Below are 14681 nucleotides of genomic sequence, written 5' to 3' on the forward strand. Positions count from 1 at the left end.
CAAGATAAATAAAATGTGCTGTATCCATACAATGAAATATTTCACAATATAAAGGAATGAAGTACATAGGATATATTATGCTAAATGAAAGCCAGTCACAAACAAAACATTGGTTCCATTAGTATGAAATATCCTTTATAGGCAAATTCATAGTGACAGAAAGCAGATTAATGGCTGCCAGGTGTTGAGGGGAGGGGAGATAATGGCTGTTAATTGGTTCAGGATTTCTTTTCTGCGTAAAGAAAATGTTCTAAAATTGTTCATGGTGATGGTGGCACAACTCTGTGAATATACTTAAAAAAAACCCAATCACTGAATTGTATACTTAAAATGGGTGCATTGTACAGCATGTGAACTGCATGTTATTTTTTTCCTTTAAAAATAAAAATCTTTATCTATGCTCTAGTTTCTGTGCCTGCTCAGAAACATGGTTCTCAATAAAAATGTGTTGAATACATATACACATGAATTATTAAATGAAAGAGACCAAGTAGGCTCTGAGACTAGATTGAGAGTTCTGACATCATTCCTATTCCACTTTGTCTCCTTTATTTTTTTCACTTTCTCTCCTTTAAATCCCTGCCTATGTTTGCTAACTTTAGATTTCATAGGATAATCCAATAACCTATCATGATTATGAGCTTTCATTAAGCATTTCTAAATTGCTTACTCATACATACCATCTAAAGTTACTTAACTACTTAATCTAGAAGACACCCCTAAAATGAAAACCTACAGTTGATCCTGGAACAACATGGGCTTGAACTGCATGGGTCCATTTATATGCAGATTTCTTTCTCTAAATATATACTATAGTACTACACAAGCTTCCCAGGTGGCTCAGTGGAAAGAATCTGCCTGCCAATACAGGAGATTCAGGTTCAATCCCTGGATTGGGAAGATTTCCTGGAGAAGGAAATAGCAACTGACTTCAATATTCTTACCTGGGAAATCCCATGGACAGAGGAGCATGGTGGGCTACAGTCCGTGGGATCTGAAAAGAGGCTGACATGACTAGGTGAGTAAACAACAACAAATAGTACTATACAGTCCTGAGGTTGATTGAATCCGGCATCCACAGATGTGGAATGGTAGATACTGACAGCAACTGTAAAGCTATATGCAAGTTTTTCAGTACACAGATTTTTCACCATGTGGACTTTTTGATTACGCAGAGGGTGGAGGACCCTAAGAGGACAACCTCTGCCAAGTGTACCTGCAGAGACGTGATTGTGCACTTAGTGGAGTGCTATCTATCAAGCAGGTGTACAAATGTCTTCACTTGTTTTCAGATACTATTAATTACAAAATGAAAGATTGTCATACGTTCATAAAAGAGCCACCATACTGCTTCTCATGAGGTTACAATGAGTATTTGTTATTTGACTGATGAACTAGAATTCTTGGACTTATAGGAAAACATTTCACCTCAATTTGTATTTGCTATCAGGAACTTCATTATAAAATGACTAAAATGGAAATGTATAAAGTACCCAACGGTTTAAGGAAAACATTTCACCTCAATTTGTATTTGCTATCAGGAACTTCATTATAAAATGACTAAAATGGAAATGTATAAAGTACCCAACGGTTTACTAATTATTCAGTCCTGATCCACTAATACATTGATACCAAATATAATGTTAAACAAACGTGTTGTTCACAATTGTTATGCTTATGGGGAAACATTTGATTGAGCAAGGCCAGGTTAAAAAAAGAAAAATTTCCCAGAAGCAAAAATAAGTCCATCCTATATTACAGGATCTCAAATCAGCAATATAAAGTTATTCTCTATAGTTTTCCTTGGTGCTCTGAGTACTTGAGAAATTTAAATATAATGAATCATTGTTCAAAAATAAATTCAAAATATTAAGTCAAAAATAAATTGTTCTATACAGAAATCTTCCCTGGCTTCCCGGTGGTAAAGAATCTGCCTGCAATGCAAGAGACCCAGGTTTGAACACTGGGTCAGGAAGATCCCCTGGAGAAGGGAACGGCAAGTCACTCCTGGTATTCTTGCCTGGAGAATCTCATGGACAGAGGAGCTTGGTGGGTATAGTCCATGGGGTCTCAAAAGAGTCAGACACAACTGAGCTACTAACACTTTCACTGTTACTTTCGTATAGAAAACTATCTATTTCTTTTCTGAAACTTATTTGCACTTAATATTGACTGAAAAAAAATACAATTAAAGATATTTTATTAAGGAAAAAATGGCAATAAAACGCTCTGAAATCAAACATACCACTTAACGATGTATGATCAGAAACAAAACGTATCCTAAAAATGCCTGAGAGTTTGAAGTCATAATTCAACACTGTGAACAAGTGTTCACACACCAAAGAACTTAAATATGTTAAATGGCACAGACATTTAAGCTAAGGTGTTGGTTTCAAACCTAATGAGTATTTCATAGCCTTTTAAGATTTTCTTTTATCTATTTTCCCTCATCACTTACCATTAAAGCTTAACAACTGAACAAAAGCAAACAAAAAAAGCAAATTCTCGTCAAGCAACTATAAGAGTTTATAGAGATTAGGAGGAAAAACTCCACTCACAACTACATTCAAGTACTATGGCATTTGGAACTGGATTCCTAATATAATCTCTTATTTAAGAAAATATAGAATATAGCAGTGGGAAAGGAGCATAATAGATGCTGACAAAAGGCTTCTTTCAGTGAGGAAGTGTCTAGCCTGAAAAAAAAATAATAATAAGTCAGATGTCACTGGATATTGTAAATTCCCGGTAGGAAAGCTTCCTTACAATGCCACATTTAGAAAGGTGAACAAAGAGGATGAATCTATCAGAAAAGGTAGGAAAAACTGAAGCCAAGTATAAAAAGCCCTTTAAGAATCTACTACAATTTATTTTGAGGGGGTTTCTCCCTTAGGCAATCTGGCTAATGCCTTGAAAAATGTAGGGGAGAAGAAAAGAGTGAAAAAAATTCTTCAGGAAAAGAAAAAAAGAAAAAAGAAAGGATAAGTGCTTCATCCCAAATAGTACTAAGTTGATAATTTCTTCTCCAAGGGATCTTCCCAACACCGGGATCGAACCCAGTTCTCCCACATTACAGGCAAATTCCTTACCAGCTGAGCCACAAGGGAGGCCCAAGAACACTGGAGTGGGTAGCCTTTCCCTTCTCCAGCAGATCTTCCCAACCCAGGTATCAAACCCAGGGTCTCCTGCATTGCAGGCAGATTCTTTACCAACTGAGCTATCAGGGCCCAGCCGTTCAGATGGAAATATTTTACTGCAAATTAACTGTTTCTTCATGTGGCTAGTCGGAGAAGGCAATGGCACCCCACTCCAGTGTTCTTGCCTGTAAAATCACATGGACGGAGGAGCCTGGTAGGCTGCAGTCCATGGGGTCGCTAAGAGTCGGACACGACTGAGCGACTTAACTTTCACTTTTCACTTTCATGCATTGGAGAAGGAAATGGCAACCCACTCCAGTATTCTTGCCTGGAGAATCCCAGGGACAGCGGAGCCTGGTGGGCTGCCGTCTGTGGGGTCGCACAGAGTCGGACATGACTGACGTGACTTAGTAGCAGCAGCAGCATGTGGCTAGTAATATTGTATCAAAAATCTCTGAATATTTTAGCATTAATAACATTATTAAAAAAAATTCTGTTGTCCCACTCATCAAATCATTTATTCACCTCAAGCTTGTAGAGGTGGAGTCTTCAACATATATTCTCTTTTGAATATAGCTTTGTCGTACCATCTGAGAAACGTTAGGAACTGCAATAATACGCTTTTTATGCAAAGTCAAATATATGTTCTAATATCTAAAGACAAAAAATAAATTCTAATAATATATTATTAGTATAATAGCAATAGTATAGCAAAATAATACAGTATTTTATATTGTATTATTTAACCCAGAAAATATCAAAATAGGAAAATTTAGACAGTACCTTTTTCTATATAATCAAAAACACTGAAGTTCACAGAAATAATTTACATTTTCTTAACCAAGCGTCTTAATATAAATACACTACAAAAAAGGCACTCTTCAGGCCAAGTGTTCGCTGCTTATAAAATAAGATTGCATTTGTCCAATGGTAAATAAAAAGGAGACTGTTTGGGAAATAAGTAATAAAAGAGCTACATTTGTTACCTGTTGTCAGTTCTGGTTTCCTTTCTATGACAACATAATTACTACCACATAAAACCCATGACTGAAAAATACAGAAACTAAAGTTCTAGTTAGACTGCAATTGGACAAAAAATATCTAATGTTATATGAGCAGAGAAACATCAGTAAGTGTTTCAAACAAAACTGAGAAAATGGCCTAATAAGAAATGACCTACACTGTTTAAAAAGAATTTTCGCATAACGGATAACATACATTAATCTTGGATCTATGATCTCTCTAAAGCTCCTGTCTCCACAATCCACACACTGTTTCTCCCCGTCATGATGGAAATATGGCTCACACAGTGGTTCTCACCGTGTTACATTCACATTGGCAATTTAACGTTTAACACTTGTTTTACATGCTTATTGGCTGATGTACTCTAACAAGACCATGCATGGCATACCAATCAGCGGGGCTGACGAACAGGTACTCTTCCCACACATTCCATCTCTCTACCTGTTAAGGATAAGGTAGAGTAAGGGCCAAATAGCCAGAAACTTTTTCTGGGCTATGGTCCTGATTGGCTTTTGTGAGATATCATTATGATTAACTTATTGTTACATTTTTTGCCAGTTTGTGGTCAATTAAAATGACACAACTCGTTAGAGTCCTTAGCCACATCCAACCAAGTCACTCTGTCACAACTGAGACCAGAATCTCACTGGCAATCCCCAACCTATTTTGAACATTCTCTGCATCAAATTACTCATCGATACTGATACTCTTAGTTTTCCCACTTAATATAATACCTCCAAATTAAGTAGAACTGAGGGTAACAACATTTTACTATTGAATCAGCAAATTATTTACTTATTTCTAAATTACTGATGTAAAGGCAATAGGAAAGTTGATTTATCCTCATACTAAATATAAATATTTCCTTTTATCTTTATAGCTGCTAGTAAAACTTATTAGCAGAATTAGAATCTCAACTTGACAATAGACTTATGTTAACAGTCCCCAAAGCAATCACGTTAATCAGAATATTGTACAAACGTGTTTCTCACCACATTCTCTTAGTTTTCTAGGTAGGCGATCACTTGATAATAAATATAGACTAAACAATGGAATGTCACATATCACTGATAACAAATAAACTAGAGCTACACATACCAACTTGAACAAATTTCAGAAGTACAAAGGGTCAAACAAAATTATGTTGTAGAATATGTACTTCATCATCTCATTTACACAAAGTCCAAAACAATACTACACAGGGTTTAGGGATTCATATTTATGTTTTTAAAAAACAATTTAAAATGCATGGCATGATGAACTCCAATGTAGCTACCTCTAGAGGAAAGATGATCAGGAAAGGGACAGAGAGGAAGGAATTTACTTGCTTTTACATTACAGGTATCCCATCTTTTCAAAACTTCACTTTCTGTCACTTTGTCGTTTATTAGCCTCTGTTCTCACTAAACAAAAGACAACTGAAGAGGATTTTCACTTTTATGCAAAAAGGCAACAACCAAAAAGAGCATTTAGCACCTGTTTTGGGGCAAACTCTTATAAAGGGAGCGCATGCACCTAACGAGCAAGAGCACAGTCAACGTCCACCTCCAGGAACTACACCGAATATTTCACCATCAAACCTCCATGGCTGTGAACTGTGACTGTAAGCATCTATGCTTTATCTTGATTTATTTTGTGCATCTGTTAGCAGGATGTGTCCTACAGTAATTGCTTCGTAGCTTTATGACCTTTTGGCTTATGAAAGTTTTCATAGAAACTTATACTTTGGACAGTGAGGAAACCTGTGCTTTATTACCTATGCAGTGAGATAACAACATGTGTGCTTGAGTATGCTCTAAATATTGCATAATATATTACTTAAAATCTAATAAGTGTTTTGAAGTAGTATCCTTCAAATTAAACACATTAATCATTATAAATCAAACTATGTGATGCCTCTTGGGTAGAAAGAACTCTTTCATTAATGAGCTATATAAACAGTTGTAAACTAAGTAAAATCACACAAATTTAAAACCTTTTCTAAAACTTGACAGAACTATGAACGATCACTAGAATTTGTTCTAACCCCATATAGTTTACATTTTCCAAAAGATGTTCTTATCAAAACATTGCTCCAATGATCCTTTACTGTATCCCATTCATACTTCAGAGGTTTTCTACATGATTTGCAACTTTGGTGATGCTATGCAAGCCAATCCTCTATTAATTACACAAAGTAAGTAAGATTTTTAAAAATGCATACACCTTCCATTAAAAAGGCTTTCTAAATTTAAAAATCTCAAGCATTGCTTTGCATTATAAAACACTAAAGTTTTGAAAAATCAGAAATAAAGGAAAACAAGCAACATGAAAAATGAAGAATATAGTAAAATTCAGAAAACATTCTAGTGTATAAAATATTTTAGAAAGGTTGGATCAGTATACAACTGGTGTATCACTTAATTCACCCTCTATAACTTTCCATATTTTCCTTTCCTTTTACATTGTAACTTAGTACTGAGTATCACTCCACATGCTTCAGCCAGAAACTACAGGTTAGAAACAACGACAGCAACAACAAATCAAGAAATGAAGAAGTTAAAATATGGCAAATTAAATCTTCTATGGAGCCTATTTGTCACTTACTTTTGTTCCTATTTAATTCAAAATGTTGAATAGCAATTCTTTGAAAATATGATTCTATAGAGAAGTCAGATTTTCTAAAGTGATATTTACCTATTATATCTGTATCTATAGATATATCCACATATACCTCCCTGAAAGACACGTGGTTCCTATGTTAATTTCACACTGTTGAAGAGAATCCACTAGACCATTATTTATCCTTCTTACATGATATGGGAAAAAAATGTTACATGGAATACTTTATGCCAGGAACATCTGTCCTCAGGGGTGATGTAAAGACAACATGTGTACTGAAAGTTACGAATTGAGTAATTTCAACATATTAGCAGATCATAATGAATAAGTTGTTCATGTTTCTTATTTTATTACACATATAATATTAAAATTAAAAGACAAATATGTTGATCCTTTTGTAGTTCATGAGCGTGATGATTGGGTGTTCACGCTGTTGCGTGACATGTGCCTCCCTGCAAACCTTGTTACGACACCGGCACATTACCCATCTGATGTGAGAAAAAAAAAAAAGACAAATATGTAAATTGTTAATCTTATATAATTAGGAAATTGATTTTCTTTTATCCTCAACTCAACTAGGAATACCATATTTTTATGTTAAAATGGCTATAAGGGTCAAACAAGTAATACAAATGAGTTAAGCAGGAGACATTTAATATGGAATGATGAGGACAAGGGCAAGGTAGAAACCCTTTTTTAATCTACATTAGGATAATAAGGAACATTGTGAAAGCCCATGATATGGGCAAAAGTTGTACCGGGTATGCTGTCAAGAGCACTCTTCTGAGTTGTATCTGCCTTTCATTATCTTTGAGTTATCTAACAACTCAACTGTAGAAAAATGATTAAAAGGTAAATACGATTCTTGTCCTTAGAAATGTAAATAAAGAGTGCTTCTTAGAAATGTGATTGATAATTGCCCTGTGGATAACGAGCAATTCTGCATCTATTTTTAACTTCATTTCAGAATTCCTAAAGACTTTATATGGGTTTTACTTTGTTTCATTGATTCTCTTTTTAAACTAGCTTTAACATCTTACTAGTTTCCTCAATAATTAATGAGCTAAATAAAAATCTTTGACTCATTATCTTCTTACATTCATGAGTCATGATATTATCTCTTTGGAAATTAATTTTAATTGAATCTATATACCAATGGACAAATAAATCACATCAGGAAAACTCCACTTAAGAATTCTGAAAAGGTTTATTAACATGCAACAAGAATAAAATACCTATACTTAACCAAGTAATTGACCAAAAATGGCATTTTGTATCATTTATCTACCAGTTACCTGAAGTTTGAATGATAAAATAATGTATGCTTTATAATCAATCATAAAAAGCTAGATCAAAAATGCATGTCTGTTTAGCAAGCAGTACTAGAATTTTAAAGCATGTTTATAAGAGGACAAGATTGGTCACAATAATCTCAAAAATAACTTTTTAATACAGATATTCTGAGATTCTTTACTGCTGTCCCTTGTGCAGTTTATGAAACAACAACAGAATAGTTTGTGCCCTTCTCCCTTGAGAATAAGACTATCAAGGTTAACGCCCTCCATTACCTCAATAAGCAATAAACTTAGCTTTGCTTCAAGAGCATGTTATTTAGGTACTATTTTCCAGAAGCTGAGGCTTCCCTGATGGCTCAGATGGTAAAGAATCTGCCTGCCATGTGGGAGACCCAGGATCGATCCCTGGGTCAGGAAGATCCCCTGGAGAAGGGAATGCCAACCCACTCCAGTATTCTTGCCTGGAGAATCCGATGAATAGAGGAGCCTGGCAGGCTACAGTCCATGGGGTTGAAAAGGGTCAGACACAACTGAGCGACTAACACTTTCACTTATCCAGAAGCTGTAATTCAACACTATTCTAATGTAAAGGATCTGAAGTTCATTAACTTATTAGCTATCTATCTAGCTGCAGAATGATTTAAATAATTGAAAATAATTTTATACAACTTTCTTGGTTGATCTTATATATTCTTCTCTGTGATTAACTTCTGAGATGACCAATACTCCTACTTCTGAAGTATGATTTGTTTTCCGATTACCTATTTTTCATATTTTCAGCTTACCCCTCAAATTTAAAATCTAACTTCCCCAGTATTGCATTTCCTAAGTCATTCAGATTACTAGCAAAGAAGTACAATATATCTTTATTTTATATATTAGAAAGCTCTGTGATACATAAGAGTTTTAAGAATTATCATTTGATATCCATTTGATTTCCAAGGAATGCTACCAAATTTAATCTTACATACAAAGTATAAATAATGAAATATGATTATAGCATATACTTTAAATGATCAAAAGTTTTCGATTAAAGTTTTACAATAAATTTTATGTACTAAAATATATGTAAAAGTCTTTTTTAAAGGATGGCTTCAAAAATTCCTCTTTTTGATTTATTAAATTCAAGTATTTATAGTGAAAAGAATGTAAGATTGGAAGTTTCTACTAGAGAAACGTAGTAAAAACTCTTTGAAGGCAGTTTTGTTTCTTCTGACATGAGCTGTATCTTCAAGCCTTATTCCTTAGATCAGCGCTTCCAATTTGTGTCCACTTATGGCTATTTACAGTTAGATTTAGGGATTTCTCTAGTGGCCCAGTGGTTAAAGTTCTGTGCTTCCAGTGTAGGGGTCGCAGGTTTGATTCTTGGTCAGGGAACTAAGATCCCACATGCTGCTCAATGCAACCAACAAATAAATAAATTTAAATCACTCTAGCTTCTCAATGGCAAAAACCACAAGTTAAGTGCTTAACAGCTAAACCTAGTTAGTGATTACCTTACTGGTCAGCAGAGACAAAAACTTCTACCGAACAGTGTTATATCGCCCTATATTATCAATATTCAATTTTGGCAAAAAACAAAGTCAATATTTTCATCATAAATATCTGTTTATGCAGTACTATACATTTATTCAAAAAGAAAGAGAGCCTTATATAGGGTTGTGTAAAGAGATAATTTTCAGTAAAACATAACCATGACTCATCCAGATACATTCAAAAACGAGTATGTGTTCAAGATTTTACTCCTACTCATTCAATGAAGAGACCTGGCACATGTAATAACCAGTTTACATTACTATTTTCTACAGATATTTTCCTTGTGGTTACCATGGGGACTACACTACATGAAACATAGTAAAGTTGTAACACGCTGTTTGAAACTGTGTTAATTCGGTAACTTCAATCAAATATTAACTGGATATTAACTGCCGGATATTAACCATCCTCACCACAAAAAAAGACATGTTAATTAAGTGAAGAGATGGAGGTGTTAGCTAATACTTATGGTGGTAATCATTTTGCAATATATACATGTATCAAATCAACAAAATGTACCCTTAAACTTACATAATGTTATATATCAATTATATCTCAACAAAGGAGGAAAAAATCTACCTTCTTACATTTCTGCCCCCTACTTTATGTTACTGATGTCACAAAATACATTTCTTCATCGTGTGTATCCATTAACACAGATTTAGTTATTTTAATGTCTATTCTAAATTCTATATAAGAATTAAAATTAATTTATGTACCAGCATTACAATACTACAGTATTCTATCTCTGTCTATATATCAGTGTTTACCTTTACTACATAGTTTTACATTTTCATATAGTTTGGTGTTGCCATCTAGCATTTTTTTTTTTTTTAAACAACTTAAAGAATACCCTATAGCATTTCTTATAGGGCATGTCTAGTGGTGAGGAACTCAACTCTCTGAAGATTTTATTTATCTGGTAATGTCTTAATTTCACCTTCATTTCTGAACCACAGTTTTACCAAATATAGTGTCCTTGTTTAGCAGTTTTTTCCTTTTAGCTCTGTGAATATATCACCCCATTCCTTTCCAGCTTCCGAGGTTTCAGCTGAGAAATCAGTTGATAATTCTAAGAGTTCCCTTGCATGTGGTGAGTCACTTTTCATTGGCTGCTTTCAAGACTCTGTCCATGATTTTGAACAATTATACTATGTCTTACTGTGGATCTCTTTGAATTTATCACAGTTGGAGTTTGTTGAGCTTCCTGAATATGTCCATCTCTTTCCTCAAATTTGGGAAGTTTTTATCCATTATTTCTTTAAATCAGCCCTCCGCTCTTTTGCCTCTTTCTTCGCCTTCTGCCATAATTTATGGACTGGTCCTCTTGACTCACAGCTCAGATGGTAAAGAATCGGCCTGCAATGCAGGGGACCGGGTTCTATCCCCGAGTCGGGAAGATCCCCTGGAGAAGGGAATGGCAACCCACTCCAGTATTCTTGCCTGGAGAAATCCATGGACAGAGGAGCCTGGCAGGCTACAGTCCATGGGGTAGCAAAGCATGGGACACGACTGAGCAACTAACACTTTCCTTTTTCCCTCTTGATGGTATTATAACTATATTAGATTCTCTTCACTTTTCTTCATTCTTTTTTCTCCTCTGACTTGATAGCTTTTAAATGACCTGTATTTTAGTTCACTGTTTTCTTTTTTTCTCCTGCTTTGTCAAATTGTTTTTGAATGTTTCTAGTGAGTTTTTCAATTTAATTACTGTATACTTCAACTACAGAATTTCTACTTTGTTTGTTTCTTAATACTTTCTATCTCTTGATATTCTCATCTGCTTTCTGCATCATTTTCTTGATTTCATTTAGTGTTGCCTGTTTTTTTCTCTCAGCACGTCAGGCAATTTAAGATGGTCATTTTGAAGACTTTCTCAGGTAGTTCATTGATCTCCGTTTCTTTACAGTTCATTCCTGGAGATTAAATTTGTTCCTTTGATTGGATTATGATTCCCTGTTTCTTTGAATGCCTTGTGATGATTTGTTGATATTTCCACATTTGAAAAAAATAGCCGCCTCTCCAAGTCTTTATGAACTAGCTTCATACAGGGGAAGACCTCTACCAATTAGCCTAATAGAGATTTTGAGGACCTCTCAAACCTTTTCTGAGACTCTAACTTCTCTAGGATAGTGTGTATAATGCCCCAGTTTATAATGCCCTATTTTTACTTGAGAGCCTGTAACCTCTTCCTCCTTCTGGTGTCTTTTTGCAGTGCTACAGTGCCTCTAGTGCTTTAACAAGCCACAGTGTTTATTTTTTTAACTTACATGATTTTTAATCATATACTTTTTATTGAGGCAATATTGGTCTATAACATTAAATTTCATGTGTACAATCTATTTTGGCTTCTGTATACACTATAGCATGTTCACCACCAAAAGCTTAGTCTCCATCAATCAACATACTGTTACTTAACAATCTTTATCCATTCCACTCTACCCCCACCCCTCTTTCCCTCTGGTAACTACTACTCTGTTTTCTGTATCTACGTTTAATTTTATTTGGTTTAGTTTGTCCATTTATTTTTTTATTCCATATATGAATGAAATCACACAGTATTTGTCTTTCTCTATTTCACTTATTTCACTACAAATAATGCCTTCACAGCCCATTCACATTGTCACAAATAGCAAGATTTCATCTTTTTATGGCTGAGTAGTATTCCATATACATGCTGAAACCAGTGTTAACAAGTGTACTGCCTATGTTATATTCTAAGAAATTTACGGTTTCAAGTCTTAGATTCAAGTCTTTCATCCATTCTGAGTTGATTTATGGTATAAGATGATGGTCTAGTGTCATTCTTTTGCATGTGGTTGTACAGTCTTCCCAACATCATTTATTGAAGCGACTATCATTTTTCCATTGTATATTCTGTGTTCCTTTGTCATAAATTAATCATCTATATTTATGTGTTTGCTTTCTAGACTCTCATTTCTTTTGCATTGATTCATGTGACTGTTTTTGTACTCATACCATGCTCTTTTGATTACTACGGCTGTGTGGCATAATTTGAAATCAAGGAGTGTGGTTCTTCCAAATTTGTTCTTTATTTCTCAGAATTGCTTTGGCTATTCTGGGTCTTTGGTGGTTCTATACAAATTTTAGAATTTTTTTCCTATTTCTGTGAAAAAGGTTATTGGGATTTTGATAGGGATTGCATTGAATCTGTAGATTTAAGGAATATGGAAATGTTTAACAATATGAATCCTTCTAGCCCATGAGCATGGAATATTTTTTTTCCATTTCTTTGTGTCTTCTTAATTTCTTTCAACAATATCTTACAGTTTTCAGAGTTGGTTAACTTTATTCCTGGATATTTTATTCTTTTCATTGCAATTATGAATGGATTATTTTCTTAATTCTCTTTCTGTTAGTTCATTGATAGTGTATAGAATTGGAACTGATTTTTGTATATTTAATTTATTCCCTTCAACCCTACTGCATTCATTTTTATTATATGTAACAATTTTTTGGACTGTTATAGAATTACAGACATATAAACATACAGATATACAGAGAAATCCTGCAACTTCACCTCTAAAATTTCAGCCATGGGTCAAGCATAAATAGATATATAAAACTTACCAGTCTAGAAATACACTTTCTGGTTGACATGAAATACATAACTTATGTGAGCTCAAACTAGACAAATACAACAAATAGAAAATCCTAACAGACCAGATTCTCTGTCATTTGTACTCAAGAGAAGCAAGATCTCTATGAGCCATTAATACATTTCCAGAGCTCATCAAATGCTAAGACTGAACTCAAATTACCAACCACTATTGGCCAGTGATGGAGAACAACTTCACTAAATGATCAGATCATAAAACAAAATTCTCAACCTCTCCTGCCAGCAATAGGAAAAAAAAATTATTGGCCCAAAACAAACCAAAATACAAAGTTGGTAGAGCAGAAAATAAAGATGAGAAAAACAAGAGTCAACAAATTTCTATTGCCACTAAGGATTCACTTTCAAGAGCCAGGAAAATGAACAGCCCGGATTTAAACTGCCCACAAGGTGCCCTTCTCTGGTTAAGAAGTTTACCTGGCTCTGGTAGGGGAAACCATGGAGCATCTTGCTGGAAGACCTCCAAAATTTATAAAAGATAATAGATATAAAAATGAAAATGAGCAAATATTAAAAATTTTTATTTGTACTCATCAAATGAGGAAACCAGACAGATGTTATAATAGGTTCAAAAGAAAAATAAAAAACCAGAAATGTCTATGGAGTAAATGAATTGAATTGCAAATGGAGGCAAAACTGGTTTAACTCCAACTGAGAGGAAAGTCAAGGGAAATTCCCTAGAACAAGACAGAATTTACTCAGACTAATAGCTCAAAGGCAATGAAAGTCCGGAAGCATGCACTACTTGTGACAATGTATATTCTTTCAGTGAAACACGCATTTCTTAATGTAAAATGTATCTGTAAACAAAACAAAGTAGGAAAACCCTATGACACAGAAATTATGGTTTGTGTAGGAAGTAGCATTTAAGAGTCACTGAATGGTGAGTGAGACTAAAACTGATTCTGGCTCATGGAGCTAGTCCCATGGACGGAGGAGCCTGGTAGGCTGCAGTCCATAGGGTCGCGAAGAGCTGGACGAGACTGAGTGACTTCACTTTCAGTTTTCTCTTTCATGCACTGGAGAAGGAAATGGCAACCCACTCCAGTGTTCTTGCCTGGAGAATCCCAGGGACAGAGGAGCCTGGTGGGCTGCCGTCTATGGTGTCGCACAGAGTCGGACACGACTGACGCAACTTAGCAGCAGCAGCAGCATGGGGATAGTATTCAATTTAACAATCATTTGATATCTTGCATCTACTTGCCTTCAGACTTTCAAAGCACTGGTGCAAATAAAGTAGCCTTCTTTGCTAGGTGGCCATTTTTCAACTCAGAGAAAATTTTCAACAATTAAGGCTAATCAAAAATGGCATGTTTGCCCCGAGAGTGAAATTCCTAACACTAAAGATATTCAAAAAATGCTTGGATGACTGGTTACTAAGAATCTCTTCAAAAGGAATTTCTGCACTGTGTAGGAGGTTAGATTCCATGACCTTAAAGCTCTCTCACAATT

At 34.8% G+C, this 14681-nt stretch overlaps 1 protein-coding gene and 1 non-coding gene across 3 annotated transcripts in view; one reads left to right on the forward strand and one right to left on the reverse strand.

Moving 5' to 3' along the window:
• The window catches only part of IL1RAPL1 (interleukin 1 receptor accessory protein like 1), a 1447392-nt gene that overhangs the window by 1117196 nt on the left and 315515 nt on the right, over positions 1–14681 (reverse strand). The window lies entirely within an intron of this gene.
• Positions 7151–7255, forward strand: LOC145537316 (small nucleolar RNA U13). The gene has a single exon (XR_014076338.1). It is a non-coding gene; the product is annotated as a small nucleolar RNA U13 (small nucleolar RNA).

Source organism: Giraffa tippelskirchi, chromosome X (assembly GCF_054371585.1).
Source record: "Giraffa tippelskirchi isolate mGirTip1 chromosome X, T2T-mGirTip1v1.2.pri, whole genome shotgun sequence".
Classification (NCBI taxonomy): domain Eukaryota; kingdom Metazoa; phylum Chordata; class Mammalia; order Artiodactyla; family Giraffidae; genus Giraffa; species Giraffa tippelskirchi.